Raw genomic sequence first — 17,370 nt, forward strand, 5'->3', positions numbered from 1 at the left:
AGATTCTGTGAAAGGTGAAGCACGGTTTTGAAACGTTTAAAACTATAGTTTAGTTTTAGTGAGTTCCTGTAAATTTTCACACTTTCACACTATCTACTTGGAGACAAAAAGCCGGCAGTCCTGCCCCCAGGCACGCCCGCCATTTGGAGACAACAAAACGGAGAGACATCACTTCTCTCGAGTTAGTCTAAGTTTAGTTTTCACTCTTACTCTTGTAGCTTACTTTTGAAACTCGTCTTTAATTTTTCCGCTCTTTACTTTTACTTTGAAACACGCTTCAAGACAGCGATCTCAGCAGAAGTGCTCACGCATTGATTTTTCTCACTTTTATATTTTTCGCAGTATTGATTAGCTTCTTTTATAAGTTTGTACCAGAACGAAGTTCTGTTTTAATTTGTTTTATACAGTTAAGTATCGTAACCTGATTTAGAGAAAGTGAACTTAATTTAGATTATTTTGCATTAACTAACAACGGAAGATCCGCCTGATCAACGTATCATCCTCAGTTATTTTATTCAAGAAGTTAGATTTAGTTTACAAAGTCAGAGCCTGAGAACCACTCGAAGAAACGAAGAAGAACATCTTTATCAAAATCATCATCACGACACTACAGCAACTTGCTGTGTCCGAAACCTTGCAAGCGGTTTCCAACGAAAGACAGACTCTTTGACAAGCCCCCAGCGCTCGCTAGCGGTACCATCCCGCTGGGCATTGAGCCAAGATCTCACTGGATCGGTACGGGACCAGCTGCCCTCTTCCTAAGACATTGGACCGAGGTGTCCAACCGGCTGATACCGAACGAGCTGACCCTCGGCCATTGGACCGGGACTGCCAGCTAGAGTCGCAAATCACCTGAGGAAACCCGCCGCCGTGGACTCAACCACTCTGCTAAGAAAGTAGGCTCTCCATCACTCACAACAGCTGGATTCACACATGATACGTGAGATGGTGTCTGTGGCTCTGATTCATATCTTTTAGTTTAAGAGAAATTCGGTTAGGATTTTGGTAGTATTAAAATTACTCCCGTAATATTTAAATGCTTCAACCTAACTCGTGATCTCACCATCAGCCCATATTCCACTAATAACCCATTACTTAGTTATTCCATATTTCCTGTTACCTGTTGTTATTCATTTAAATTGCCATTTCATTTATTTAATCTGAATTATTTAGTCAATAAACATATTTAACCGTATGTCGTTTTTATTTCCAATTGAACTTCAGCAGGTCAGTCCAACTTGAATGTCATTTTTTTTTTTTACATATAGTTAGCCACCATAAATTGCTAATAACAACAACAACTTCATAATGAAGAATCAAGTGACAATTTTCCTAAAAGCTTCATTCCATAATTGCCTTTTGGGGCCTAGTAATAATGTCTTCACACCACTCAAAGTAATTGTCACACACTATATATTGAGACAACAATATATTGTCAAATATTAATAACCTGCATATAATAACTCTCTCTCTCTCTTCCTCTCTGTGCGTACGTTGTGCTGCAACAACTCACTTCAATTTAGTCACCTGCTGAAGGGAAGTTAAGCAGAAACTAGTTGGAAATTAAAATGGCATCAGTAACAGAAGGTAATTTTTCAATAAATTTTGAGGTTATTATTGTGGTAATATTTAAGAAATTTCAAATATGTTGCTTAGTAACTACCACCTACATACCATTAAATATCCAGACCTGTAAAATTAAGTGTTACCAAACTTTTTGGGACAGTCCAAGCTCCAGCACCTGTATTGCTGCCTGATAGTAGCCAATTAATCACAGCAAACGATGCAGCCTACATGGTTTGTGGGGTCTGAGATGTCATCAACAGCACTCATCTTGGCTGAAAGCGGGTGAACTTGTCACTGTGTGGCTATCTTGCTAAGTGATAACTACATACTCGTCATAGCAATATCATTTTCAGTCGACATGGTGTGGTGGCTGTTGCTAACACCAATTAACCCATACCATCTGCAGTATGTTGAGAGCTGTTTCCGTCAGATGACTTTTTGTACAGCCACATTGATTTTACCCACACTAGCTATCTAGGAAGATAGCTGATTGGTTGGTTGATTGAGCAGAAAAAGCTGTCAATAAGTACAGCAGCAGAGCTTTTTGAATCACTGTTGTTTTTTTCACTTGGGAACTTTATCCCTTTTCAATTCTATTTCGGTCCCCATACTTCAGAGTTTCAGGTTGATTTTCTCACTAAAATCTCTCTTAATGGTGACTTCTGATTGTCTGGAACCAAAATACAGATGAGAGAAAAGTTGATGAAATTTTGAATGGTCTCATCTGAGTCTCCTTCAATTATTACCATGGGCTCACCTCAATAAATGTTAACAAGCTGGAGCAAACTCGGTACACAGAGTGCTTTTGCCTTGAGTCTGGCCTCTTGGGCTCAATACAGTTTGTACTTTGTTCTTGTTGGAAGCCAGATTCTTGTTGAAGCCAGGTACAGCCTGACAGGGAGACTCCCGCTAATTCTCAAGGCTTAAATAAACTCTTTTACCTTCTCCTTATAATTGAAGATAAAATCACTAAAGTCCAGTGCTCTTTAGTGTAAAGATGCAAAGTAAACATTATGATTTTTTTTGGCAATATAAGGCAGTTGATCCCTACTTTGTAATGAGGATGTTATTTAGACACATGTATGGCTCTTTTACCGTGTACGTGGCTGTAAATATAGGGTTAGAGTTAAAACACAGTCATTCCTTCTTCTGGTATACAGCAGCTGTGCATTGAAAACAGCGTGTCAGCAGCATTGGATCAGAACACAATACAGTGATACTGTGAGCAATCTGTTTTCTTCAGTCATTTCTACAAACTTGTACAATAACAGCCACTGACATTTCTTTCAGATTTTTTTTAGAAACATTGTCAACAACACATTCTTGACACAGACTACGGGTTTTCCACCTCTCATATTCCAAGACATCCCCATACCTAAATGACTCAGTAGATTGATTACCAGTCACTTCCAAAACAACATACAGTACATCATTGTTCCCAGAACAGCATGACCACTCCAGTGTACCAGCAACAGGTGTAGTGGACCTTCGTCAAAAGCTTGTTTGGTTAAGTTTAGGCCAGCCTGTCCTCATCAGAAAAACGACCATGAAAAGCAGCTGTGAAACGACTGTGAAAGGAGTTTATTACGACCCAGATTCACATTTTTTGTTAGGCAGCAACCTCCAGTGGCCATAGTAATTATTACAGATGCAAAGGAGAAAGTCAGGGGAAGTATTATATAGAGCAACAAAATCTACTGTAGGTGTCTAGTGTGAAACCCAGGGTCAGTGTGAGTTATTTTAATTTACTAACATAGATAAATTATATAATTAATTAATTAATAATTATTTGCATGTAGTTGTTGTGTGTGAAACCGGAAATAAAGTCAGTGACGGCTCTCACACAATCGTTACACTCCATATGCTCATTGTGAGTCCTGATCAAGACTCACAAGTTTACCTTCTCAAAATTTAATAAATGGTGTTCACGTATCAAACTTCAATTTTCAAATGATATCCCAGACTGAGGGATACCACTGATTGTCATGCATAATTTGGGCACGTGAAACAGTGTGTTCGCTGTAAACATAGAAATACTTCAGTGGTGGTGATAGATGCATGGACTTTCACTGTCCTCGCGCTGCTAAACGACAACTTGTATGTAAGAACTAATAAAAAGTGTTTTTCAATCTCCATCTGAGACACATACAACTCATTTTCTGTGCCAGAAATATGCATTTTCTTCGTCCTCCTCTCGGTTGTGGCCGTGATTCACTCTTCACTGTAGCAACTGAACCATTGATGAGAAGGGTGATACTACACAGTATTTCACCCATGACACAAATAGCAGATTAGCGCCAAGTATCACATATTCCTTGCCAAAAAAAAAGACATGACAGTCATGTTACACAACCTGCCAACACATTATAGATGCATCTTGTGTTTAGAGTGCAGAGAAATTAAAACTCTCCTAGAAGAAGAACATAGATGCTTTTCATCCTATTTAGGACATGAGTTGTGGTGCACTTCAGCCTCTTGTGGTCAAAATGAGTATTATAGAAACAAACACTTTAAAAAAAATAAAATAATTAGCCTTACTTTCCTCTTGAAAAAAAATCACTGGGTTTCACATAGAAAAAAAGTCTGTTTTTTTGTCACTCGCTTCAACACCGAGTTCTTGTAAAAAAAGATAATAATTCTGTTTCACCTTTTTCACGTGCCCCTCAGGGCTTCCTTATGAATCACTGAAACAAGTCACAAGGTTTTATCAGTTGGTAGGTGTATTGTTTTTAATTTGGAGAGACAGCCCAGATTATCAGTTTACCCTAATTACAGTCTTTATGCTAAAATAGGATAATTACCTCCCAGTCCCCCTTAAAACACATATATGAGATTGGTATTGATCTTAGTATATCACTGTCAGAAAAACATCACATTGAGATCAGATCAAAAGGTTGAGTTATTCCCTGCAGACTGACTCTAGAATACAAAATATGTTGTTTTTATTGGTTGTCATGATGACCAATCTTGGCATTTTCTGACAAGGTGCAGACTGACATACTTTTTTGTATGTCAGTCTGCACCTTGTCAGAAAATGCCAAGATTGGTCATCATGACAACCAATAAAAACAACATATTTTGTATTCTAGAGTGAAGGATTTGTTGGGATTGTTGAGTATTATCAGGCGCATTGCACTGCTACAGCCATTGTGTCATCCACATTTTATATAATACACAACACAATGTATAATAAAATTCTTAAGTGCTTGTCTGCAGACCACATCTAATGGTTGCAAGATACATCTCTAGGATGCACTGGGATGCATCATCAGTGATGTTCCTGGGGTCATAGGGGGTTTTCAGATCTTTCAACATCAGACCCCCTCACCCAGGTGACTCATCCGTGGTTGATCAAGTCCCAGATTGCATCACAGTGGCAGCAATCCAAGGGCTTGCCCTCTTTATCCAAAGTCACAGAGTGGCTTTCTCTAAAGGTGCATTCACACACACAGCCACTCACCGGAGACAAATGGCCAGGCGCTCCTCAGCTGGGATGGAGCGCCTGTAGTTGGTGTCCAACCAGGCAATCCTGCCTCCAATTCTCGCCAACAGCTCGTCAAACTGGGCCGTTGTCAGTCGCGTATACCATTGAAAACGGTTGGCGTCCAGACGCAGCTCCTGGAATAGCCGGTGGTATTCACCGAGATCAGTGCGCATCTTGAGTATGTTGTGGACCCAAAACCGACAACGCTTGGTTGTACGGCGCTTGTGGGACTTCCACAACAGGTAAACGGCGGCAACAGGTGCAATGTCAGCCATGCTGGACCAATACAAACGAGAAGAAATGAGCGCCTCCGAGCGACGGGAAATTCACTGGAATCGCTTGAATGATGTCAACAGAGCGATCTGTTTAATTGTGCCGACGAGCGACTGCAGCTGAGCGACAGAGCGATTTTTTTTGGAGCGACACGAGCAACAGCGACAAAAATAAAACGTCCGGTGTGAACGCACCTTAATGCTTCAGTGATGGAATGTATGACCTCCCTCTTTGCAGCTGTAGTTACTCCAAGCCCTGCCAGAGCTTTACAAATTGAGCGCCCAGCGAACCCCCAGCAGCTCACCTCAATCGGCTCGCAGAGAGCCTGCCAGCCTCAGCTTCTGCACTGCTCCACCTGCTCTTGGTATTTGGCAAGCTTCCTCCCATGAGCCTCCTCCATGTCTTCCCAGGGCACAGTCAGCTCCCACATGATCACCTGCTTGATGGAGTCTGAGAAGATGATCAAGTCTGGGCGGAGTCTTGTGTGCATGATGTGATCCGGGAACTTAGTTGTTTTCCAAGATCCACTCTCAGCTGCCAGTCTGGAGCTGTGGACAATCGGCCCAGTCTTGTCTCTGTCCGGGCTTTGCTCCAGCCTTGAGGGGACGTTGGACGGGTCCTCTCCCAGCACAGAGGGGGCAGGAAGGTGTGCAAGTTTGTCGGACTTGGTGCGGTATGATAGACAGCTTGGACCAGAAATCTGAGGCGGTAGATGTCAGCCTGCCAGAAATCCCACCAAGTGACCTTCCAATGCAGTGTATTTCCCCACCTTGTCCCCATCTTGCTTACTCGTACCTCCTCTCCACCTGCAGGCACTTCTTCCTGGAGGAGACTTTTCATTTTGCTTTGCAGCATGGAAAGCCCAGGCCTGATCGTCCTGTCGCCACTGTCCCAACAAGGGCCTTCTGCCTTAGCTGTTTGCAACTCCCTGGCAGCACTCCACTTTCTGCCTGTGAGCTCCATGCCAGCTGTTGCTACTTTGGGGTCCCTGGAGTCTCTGTGCTGCAAGGCTTCTCTTGTCCATGTTACCACAAAGTGTTCAGAGAGGCAGCTGAAGGGGGGCTGTAGGTTGTTGCACCTTAGAGAGCACCACTGCTTAAGCACCTTGGCAAGCCAAGCCATGTTTGTAGATAGCTGCTGATCTTCTCCAGAGATTCCAAATTTGACAAGGGGACATTGTACAGTAGCAGGGGCCACAAAACCCTGGGCAGAATGGCATGCTGGTACATCCAAGCCTTGAAATGACCAGGCAACCCAGACTTGTCAATCTTGGTAAGCCAGGCTTCAAGGTCACAGCAGGTTCTGTGGATGGCAGCAGTGTCCTTCAGGCTGCAGTCAAAGAGTTTCCCCAGGCTCTTGACTGGCTTTTTTGAAAGGATTGGAATGATGGTCTCAGAAATTGTGAAGCACAACTTGTCCACAACTTTGCCTTTTTTCAACATAAGGGACCTTGACTTTAATGGTTTGAAACTCATCCTTGCCCATGAGATGAGCTTCTCAAGTCCTTGTAAGATCCACCTGCTGCCAGGGACTGATGGTTTTGTAACAGCCACATTATCCATGTACCATCACCATATTCATGGCTAGGGTGAAAAGAATGATTGAGATGATGCAGCCAGTTATGATTCTCTTCTCAAGCCTGTGGCATTCTGATATTGAAGACCCATAAGTAACTCTCATCCAGAAGATATTGTAGTAATCTAAATTGAGGTTGTTGATATTGCTGGAAACTTGCTGATGTCTATGGAGAATCTCTACAACCAGCTTGTGTGGTATGGACCAATAGGCATTGGCAAGGTCCAACCACAGGACCACCAGGTCGCCCCTGCCTTCCTTTGCTTCTCTTTGCAGCTGTGTGACAGCCCCTGTATGCTCCAAGCAGCCAGGTTTTCCAGAGATCCCACTTTTCTGTACCGACATGTCAATGTAATCATTCTTTGAGAAGAAATTTGACAACCACCCAGACAGATGCTGAAGAATATCTTACCTTCCATGCTGAGCAGTAAGATGGTTCTCAACTGGTCGATGTCTTTGGAGTTCTTGTCTTTGGGGATCCAAATGCCCTCAGCACATCTCCACTGGTTGGCGACTCTTCCTCTCCGCCAGATCACTCTTATGATTTTCCACAGTTGCTGGAAGAGTCTTGGACAGCGTTTGTACATGCTATACGTTACCCCACTAGACCCAGGGGCAGAAGCTGATCTTGCTGCATTAATGACTTTCTGGACCTCTTCCCAGCTTGGTTTGTTGATGTTGAACTCAGTTGTTGGGGGAGTTGGGCTTATCAGGGCCTTGTTGTGGCCAAAGTTCCTGCTCTCTTGCTCACTCAAGGTGATGCAAAGGAAGGAGTTAACAGCATCTGCTGAGCACTCAAGGTGGCTGCTCCTCTTATCACCAACCAAAGTCTAGTAAAGCCAAAGGGGTTGGCAATGAAGGCTGTTCGCTTCTTGGCCCTTTCCTTCCCTGGTCTTCTGCGCCATTCTGCTCTACGATTCGTCAAGTACATGAAAAAAAAAAGATCTTAATTGAAAATTGCAACGTAAGAGAACCTAGCAATAGACAAAATATAATTGAAATATAGAAAATACAATGAATAAATAGATACAATAAAGAATTTAGTCAGTAATGATCAGTGGTGGGTGTGCATTTCAGAAAAATATCTTGTAAGTGATTTTTTCAGATTTTTAAAAAGAATATTTTTTTCATCTAGTGTATCACAGATGAATTTAGAAAAAAGATCATTTAAGTCTTTTTCACGCTATTTTTGTGAAGATTTGATTTATCTTGTGATTAAGGGTGTGGTGCTACAAGTCAACGTGTTCTCAATCACAACTTGTCACATACAGCAGCTTGGTCGGTGTCCTTAAGCTTCAAACTATGACACTCTATACTTATGTAATTAATAAATATGCAACATCCAGTTAGACGTTCACAATAAAGCTGTCAAAGAGTTTACATATTATGACAAACAACTTTTGGGCTGTTATTAATGTTGTAAACGGGTGCAGTTTGGTAAGGTTTAGGCAGAAAATCTACTTGGTTAGGGTTAGGAAAACATTGTACTTCAAATCATTATGTAATTTAAGTATGTTCACTTACTTATGTAATACAACTTAAAAACAAATGAGTCTTTACTCTTGGTCACAAACTGGATGCGTACTTTAGTCTCTGGAGGGAAGGCCATTGTATGACCCAACCACCCTTGACTCTGACTTTTCTTGCTCTTTATCCTACTGCACGAGAGGGGTGATTCAAGAAGTGACACTAGAGAGATAACTACAGCATCAAACTAAACATGAAGTGTAGGATCACTGACAAGGAGAATGGGCTGACATGGGTGGGGTGTGCAGGTCCCACACCCAGAACCCCCACACTTTGAAAGTCACTGCTCCACCTCTGAGTATTAGATGCAACCATGATGTTTCTTATTTTTTTAAAGCAGTTACATTCAAATGCAAGCACTTGTTGGTCAGCTAATCACTGTTGCAGTCTAAACGTGGGCATGTAGAAGTACAAGTGCAGATGGCTATGATTTTATGTGGTATTCCATTGCTTCCCACAGCATTCCTCTCTAATTTAACAGCACTTAGCCAACAGTTTTAATGTTGCAGTGTGTGGACTCACTGCAGATGAAATAACAAACACTGCTGATAGGCAGAAGGCTATCTAAATTGTAAACTTCATTAGTAGAGTATGCTGTCAAACAGAAGAACAACTAACATGAAGCAGTGCTCACTTCGAGCCCGCAGCTACAGCAAATGCCTAACAAAAGCCTTCCACAGTCCTTCAAATGTCCATTTTCCTACTGCGGTCTGCTAATGGATGTGACCTCACATGGACCTCACAATGTCACATGGAGCATGTTTCTGCCTCTTCTCATATAAAGGCATCGAGAGAACCAGGACCTTGGACAGTGATCACTCAGATAGCAGTTATGACATACATGCAGTGTTGGGTGTAACGCGTTACTTTGTAACGCGTTACTGTAATCAGATTACTTTTTCAAGTAACTAGTAGTGTAAGGCATTACTCTACTGAAAATAGTAATAATATTACAATTTTCCGGGCTCGTTACTTGCGTTACATTTGCTAGTAGCTACCAGCTACTTCACCACACACGCATCACACAAAACAGCACGGAGGGAGGGGGGGGGCGTGAATGGATCAGTGATTGGTTGGGGTTTGACACGAGGTATCATTTACCATCACCGATTGGTCGCCAGCGGCACCCGCCAGGGCAGATGGGTAAAAAATGGAAGAGTCAACAAGTCCGGAGCATGTTGCTGCTGCTGCTTCTGCTAGCTCGTGTCCTGAAGAAGGCACCGCTCTGCAAAAAACCTCGTTCGACGGCTGGAAATTCAACCACTATTTTCAATATTAGTTAATATTTCTTTGTATTTGATTGCACAAGTACACTTGTTTGTATTTGCACTAGACAATGTTAATTGAGGAAGTTAAACAGCATGTAGGCCAGTCTGTTGTTGGGTTAATAAAGACCTTCAAGAAGACTCCTCCTTTGTCTGCTCTCTTTCCATCTTATGCATCTCAGGCAATTTTAGAGTAAGTAGAAAAAAAGTAACTAGTAATATAACTAGTAATATAACTAGTTACTTTCTCCAGGGAGTAATATAGTAGTGTAAGGCATTACTATTTTTGAGAGTAATATGTAATCTGTAATATATTACTTTTTAAAGTAACTAGCCCCAACACTGCATACATGACAGACATACAGTTTCACTTAATAACCTATCATAATAACATTTATCACTATTTACGGTTTTGTTTACTTTGATTATTTACTTTCTATGAGCTAGTGCTTTACAGTGTGACAATATTAACTCAAGGTGCAACAGAAAGGCAGCATCATGACAGCATGTCCTAACTAGCCTCTCTTCCACTTGCTTCTCAATGCAATCTCTCACTTAGCATTTCTTCCAAAAAATAAGTATATTTCTGGAGTGCCCAAATTCTTACACATCAGAATCCATTTTAGCAGCTAGAACTTGGAACCTTTGTGATTTTAACAAAACAATGATTACTTTGTGAGCAAAGAAAAAACTACAGCTCCCATGGAGGTTTACAAGTGCAGCAGTGCTGATACTATATTGTGTCTAAAATATGAATCACAATTTTTCTCAATGAGATTTGACATCACAATTTTCTCACAAGATTCTTATTTTTATTTTTTCAATAAAAACATGTATTGCACACTTAGACTCTCTTAAACTTGTTGGCTACATGGCTTTCAACTACAGAGCCCTCTAAGGGTCACGGCAAGAATATTTTTTAGAAATACTTACCACGAGAAAAACCACAAGCACAACACATTAACACCAGACAAGAACAAACAGTTTTTATGGTGTGATTTAACAGTAAATTCATCATTGCCCATGACTCCCTTCGGTAGTACAGTGGGACTACCTAGGCACCCAGGGAGCTGGACATGGGAGGAGAGCATAGATAGGGCACTCAGCTGTGGGTGCAGGTCCCACCGAAATCCTTCCCTCTGGTCTTGGTTCTGTTATTTCATGTTTTATTTTGCAGTTATATCCTCACATGTCATGTCTCACTTTCTACTTCCTCCCTTTGGATCCTCCTCCTGTATCAGCCATCATCCCTCCACTTCCTGGGTTGGCTGACACGCCTGTCTGGTCCAGAGCCTCACCCTGGGTTGGCCAGTGCACCTCCTGCACCTGAATTGGCTGATGTCTCATTGTTTCTGGGTTGGTCAACGCATTTTCTGACCCTGAGCCTCTTCTTGGGTTGGCTGACGCCTCTCCAAGTCCTGGGTCGACCGATGCCCCATCAGCCTCTGGCTTCCTAGTTTCCAAACAAGCCACCATATTGGTCTGGTTGGAAATCCCAGAATAGCAGCCTGCGAGTGTTGTTTGTTCAATAACTTGCAGCCAGTGAGTGTTTGCATGGTTGGTGTAGCATGTTTTGGTCAAGTGTGCAAAGCTGGGAAGCGTTGTGTGGCCTCACATGAAACAATGCCCCTGTGGACACATACCTTGTGCTCCTCCCCAGTCTGATTTCCCCTCTCACCTGTCTCACATCAGCCTCGTTAGCACAGCCTGTTCCCAGTGTCTCTCCACCTGCCCCTTCATCCTCTTGTTCGTTTTGTTTGTATTTGAGCCTGTGGTTTGTGCTGTCACTTTAAATTGGTTTGTCTCTCGTCTTCCTCTCGTTCCTGTGCCTGTTCCCCGATCCTTGTGTGTTCTCTGTGTTCCTGATTTGTTCTTCATGGTTTTCTGGTTTGTCCTAGGTTTTTGTATTACGTTTGTATTTGCCTTTGCCTGGCTTTTTGTGGCCAGTTTTTGTCGCCTGCCATTTTGTTGTTTCCACTTTTGTTTTTTTGGATGTTGGACTTAAGCTGATTAAAGCTGGCTTTTTGTTTTGCTACCTGCCTGCCTGTGTGTCTTGCGTTTGGGTCCTTTCTGTGTAATTGTGAGCCACACTACATACTGTTGAAAAAAGCTTTGTTTCAAAGCTGGACCTTTAGTCATCAGTTTATGTCAATGAGATTTTGGATTAGATTTCACTTCAGCTTCGATTTTTCAAGAGCTTTCAAGTGCATGTCCCACTCTTACACTGATGAGTTCCATAAAAGCTAGTAAGTGAACTTGTTAATATAAAGCTACAGATCATTTCACATTTATATATTTTATAAAGAACTTCATAACCTGTAGTTGATGCACGCCTGAGGGTAAGAAAGGCTAAGGTGTAGTGATGAAAGATGAATGATTTAATTTTCTACAGCTTTATAACATCTGTTGTTTAAACTCTTATGCTCCTCCTCTCTGAACCCTTGTGAAACATGTATTGCATACTGCGCTAGTTCTCGTTCTTCTCTGTGTTTAGAAGATTGCAAACCAACTTTGACAGTGCATACCATCACCTACTGTATTTAATGTGTAAATGCTACACTTGTTAAGGCACCGAAAGTAATTTGGCTTCACGTTATTGTCTCGAATTATCAGTTATGATTCCAATGACACCAATAAATACCCAATAATATAAAATTCCCAATATCAAGCTGATAACTTATTGGCCATATATATATATCATGCATCCCTAGTGACAAATCCCTTCCCCTCTGCTTGGTGTTCCTGTGTTGCTGGTTCTTATTTGTGTTGCAGAATCCAGGGTGGAAGGGCGGGTCATCATCAGTTTCATGAGCCACAACTGGCTCTTAAACGCTCTTCGCAAACCTTTCTGACCTCATACGGGACAAAAGGTCAACTGCGTAATAACTCATAAAAGAGAATTACCGTCTTGTGGTTGTATGCCTCCGCACACCAGTCAAGTTGCTGTAATGATGTTATGATGTTGAATTATGGCCAGGACATTTTTCACAGGACATTATGATGTCACAGTGAAGTTGACTGTGACCTTTTGGATGTAAAATGTCACAACGTCATCATTTTATCCTGTGAGACATTTGTGTAAAATTTTGTCATAATAATCATATGAATTGTTGAGTAATGGCCAAAAGAGTTTTGTGAGGTCACAGTGACCTAGACCTTTGACCACCAAACTCAGTTCATCTTTCAGTCCAAGTGAACGTGTGCCAAATCTCAAGAAATTCTCTCAAGGCGTTCTTGAGATATTGCATTCATGAGAATGTGATGTACATACGTATGTACAGACGGACAGACAACCTGAAATTGCTGGCACAGAGGCATAAAGACACAGGCAAGTACTTTAAAGTAATGGAGAATTCTTTATTACTTCTCCCACAACTGCAGATTAGATTGCTATGGCAAGACGCAAGAAGGGGTTGCAACCAAAAATGACATGTTTTGGTCAAAACAGGACTTTTGATTTGAAGATTTACTGAAACGGAGTTACCAAGTTACTCATTGTTTTCCAATCCTGGTAGTCCCCTGCCCTGCATGTTTCCCTGCTCCAACACACCTGATTCAAATGAATGTGTCTTTATCAGGCTTTAGCAGAGCTTGGTGATGAGCTGATAATTTGTATCAGGTGTGTTGGAGCAGGGAAACATTTAAAACATGCATGTCAGGGGACCACCGGGATCAGGATTGAACAACACTGAAGTAACCAATGCTTACCATGGTGTAGATGACACTTAAATACAACAATCAGTGACCTCTGACACGACTGGATTTATGAGAGGTTTTAACTATAATTTATAACCATATGACAGCTCCAGTCAGGGTGAGAATCACTGATGGCCTTCAGATCCTGACAAACTGCTGCATGTTTCCAGGTTATATTAATCCTACTAAGGTTTACTGCTGCCTAAGGTTTACTGCTGCTGCTAAAGAGTCTGAAACATGTGTATTTGTGTCTGTGTGTAAAAGAGAGGCACTGCATTTTAATGAGATTACTTACTTCACTTTCCAGGATGATGTTTTCAAATTCAGGCGGCGATGCAGGACTGAGTGCTGATACTGTACGTCGTAAACTTGAGAAGGCTTAATCCTACCTGCTAGCATCTGTCTGTGAGCTTCTCATTATAAGGAATCAGATTAGAGACATGCAGCAGACCTCTGTGCAATTTGCCAAACTCTTTTCCATCTTCCCTGAATAACACCTATTGATCCTCTTATTTCTTTCTGTTCAGTGATCTTATTAGCCTTATCCCCCTGTGTCTCTTTGTCCACCACATCACCTCCTCCAGGGTCTGCTGCTGTTTTTTTTTTTATGCCGCTATCATCATTACAATGGCTATGTCTTGTTTTATGAGCTGTATTTTCACCGTTTAACCAGCCTGTTCCAGGTTTGTATGAAAGGATCTTCTTTGGTTCAGAATCTTCCTCTTTCTCTAACCCTTTCTGTGATGCAAAGTGCGGGAAAGGAGGGAGAACCAAAGGGCAGACAACCACTGGGAACTTAAAGGGTTTTATTTGAGGACTGAAAAGGGGGAAAAAAAGGTGAGCTGAGGGGGGAATCCAGGGGGGCGTAAATCCGGGGAGGACAAGGGAGCCAGTGGAGGGAATCCGGGGTGAGAGGCCTTCCAGGGGGGGAAGAGCGGGTCCAGGGGTGGCGACGAGGAGGCAGGGACCAGGGAGCTGTGGAGCACAGAATGACAGGATGAGGACATGGGGCAGGAGACACAGGAGACTAGGTAGGTAAAAAACTCGTTGGAACGCTTAATCCAAAAAATGAGCCTGACGCAGTAACGCTTCGGTGACTGTAAAGATCTGGCAGTGGTGAATGAGGAAACCAGGGTATTTAAGCCAGAGAGGTGATGAGGTGATAGGATGCAGCTGTGTTCCCTGCGCACCTGTCGCCAATCCCTGGAGCACCGCCTGCAGAGAAACAAAAAAAGGGGAGAGAGAGAGGGAAGAGGAGGGAGACTGGGAGAGGGGGGGCGGAGCACAACATTCTGCTTCATTCAAGTTCAACAAGTCCTTTGAATAATGTCAACATATGTCATTTTCTTCCATAACTACCTATATGAGCCTTTTCTAATCAGATGCTGTTATATGCAGGACATCATCTGTCACTGTTTCGATGACAATTTGTGAGATGTAATATAGGTGCTAGCTACAAATAAAACTCAGTACATCATAACAATGTTATGTGTTGAAAACTTGTTTGTTGAAGTAAACATGTATGTAACTTTGTGATGCTACCCCTGTAATGTAATAGACTTGAGCCTTAGAGGTACCCGTAGCTACGCGAGATCTGCTACGTGATACGTGATACGGAAGTAATAGAGGTGTTCATGAAGCTACTCTGTGTTATGGCTGTTGTACAGACGTACAGTAAAGTTTGATAAAACTAAGTCGGTTGTCAAGCCTCATAAATCTAACATGGTGTCAGAAGTGAAGGCGGAAGAAGAGTGACGGTATGGCGCAGTTTCAACCACCAACGAGTTTGTGTTTGCAAGGCAATCTTGCCGAAAATTGGAGGAACTGGAGTCAGCGTTTTGAGCTCTTCTGTACTGCCAGCGGGATCGCGGAGAAATCCGAGAAGGTGCAGTGTGCAACGTTTCTTCACGTCGCGGGAGAAGAGGCAATTAAAGTGTGCAATACGTTTGTCTTCGCGGACGGTGAGAAAGACAAAATTGACGTGCTGAAGAAAAAGTTTCAGGACTATTGTGAGCCAAGAAAAAACTTACCTTACATACGGCACATGTTCTTCACACGAGCCCAGAAACAGTCAGAGTCCATTGATTCGTATGTAACGGATTTGAAAAATAAGGCCAAGGACTGTGAATTTGGACAGTTGCACGACTCCCTGGTACGTGACAGAATTGTTTGTGGTATTATTGACGACCAAGTGAGAGGGAGACTGTTAAGAGAAGCAGATCTGACCCTAGAAAAAGCCATTGATATATGTCGTGCAAGTGAAATAACGACCAGTCAAGTCAAAGCACTCACAGAAGAAATAGAAATGAACAGAGTACGGACTGTCAGACAAAAAGATAAAATGAAAGCAAACACAGAACAAAATGAGTCAAGTTGCAGCAGATGTGGTTACAAGCATGGAACAAAAAAATGTCCAGCTATTGGCCAAACATGTAAAACATGCAACAGGAAAAATCACTTTGCCAAGATGTGCAGATCACAGAGTCGACAGCACCAACAGAGAAAGAATGTACATGCAATAGAACAAAGTGAGGAAGAACATGACATGTTTATTGGCACAGTCAGACAGGAGCATGAGAAACACGTGAAAGTGATGGAGTCTGCACAAACAGAGGAAGAAAAATGGACTGAAAGACTGACAATTAACAAGAAAATTGTGACTTTTAAACTGGATACAGGTGCAGACTGCAATGCAATGTCAGTTAAAACCTTAAATGCGCTGGATGTCAGAGGAAAGCTCAGTGTTAGTAATACTAAACTTGTTGCCTTCTTTGGCCAGAAGATAGCACCACTGGGCAAAAGAGCAATAACGTGTCAATACAAAGGCCAAAAGCACAAGATTGAGTTTGAAATCACACAAGAAGATGTTCCGGCTATACTGGGAGGAGCCACATGTGTGAAACTTGGCTTAGTGAAGAGGATGCATGATGTTGGAAAAGAAAATGACATCCTTAAGGACTATGAGGATCTTTTCACCGGACTAGGTTGCTTACCTGGTCAGCATCATATACAGATTGATCACACTGTTACACCTGTTGTGCACGCTCCCAGAAGGATTCCTGTAGCACTCAGAGACAGAGTAATTGAAGAACTACAGCGTATGGAGAAATTGGGAGTAATAACCAGGCAGACGGAACCGACAGAGTGGGTTAACAGTATGGTAACAGTGGTCACACCCAAGAAAATTCGTATCTGCATGGACCCAAAAGACTTAAACCAAGCAATCAAACGGGAGCATTATCCATTGCTCACAGTGGAAGAAGTTGTTTCCCGTATGCCGAACGCTAAGTACTTCTCAGTACTAGACGCCAATCAGGGTTTTTGGCAGATAAAACTTGATGATGAAAGCTCGAAACTCTGCACATTTAATACCCCTGTCGGAAGATACAGATTCCTGCGTTTACCGTTTGGGATCTCTTCGGCGCCAGAGGTGTTTCAGAGAGCTATTGCGCAGATGATTGAAGGGCTAGATGGGGTCGTGAACATCATTGATGACTTGCTTGTCTGGGGCGACACTGTGGCAGAGCACGACCGCAGGTTGAAGTTGTTGCTGGAGAGAGCAAAAGAGAATAATCTAAAACTCAACAAAAACAAGTGCTTTATCAGGACAAAAGAAATTAAATACATCGGACACACACTCACCACCAGTGGACTGAAACCGGATGAGGAAAAAGTGAGAGCAGTGACACAGCTCCCAGACCCACAGAATAAGCAGGAACTGCTGAGGTTCATGGGGATGATTCAGTACCTCGCAAAGTTCATCCCAAATTTGTCAGACATCAGTGCACCTTTAAGAAAGCTGCTTGAAGGAGACACGGAGTGGCACTGGGAGGAAACACAAAAGAGGAGTTTTGAGGAACTTAAACAGCTGGTCACCAACGCTCCAACCTTAAAGTTTTATGATGTTAACAAACCACTGACGCTGTCAGTAGATGCAAGCTCAGAAGGCATCGGTGCAGTCATATTGCAGGATGGACAGCCAGT

At 42.4% G+C, this 17,370-nt stretch overlaps 1 pseudogene; it reads right to left on the minus strand.

Moving 5' to 3' along the window:
- Window positions 1–5,853: 5,853 nt before the first annotated feature.
- LOC141015909 (uncharacterized) lies at window positions 5,854–7,829 on the minus strand (annotated as a pseudogene).
- Between the last annotated feature and the right edge of the window lie 9,541 nt (window positions 7,830–17,370).

The sequence above is a fragment of the Pagrus major genome, chromosome 20 (genome assembly GCF_040436345.1).
Source record: "Pagrus major chromosome 20, Pma_NU_1.0".
Classification (NCBI taxonomy): Eukaryota; Metazoa; Chordata; class Actinopteri; order Spariformes; family Sparidae; genus Pagrus; species Pagrus major.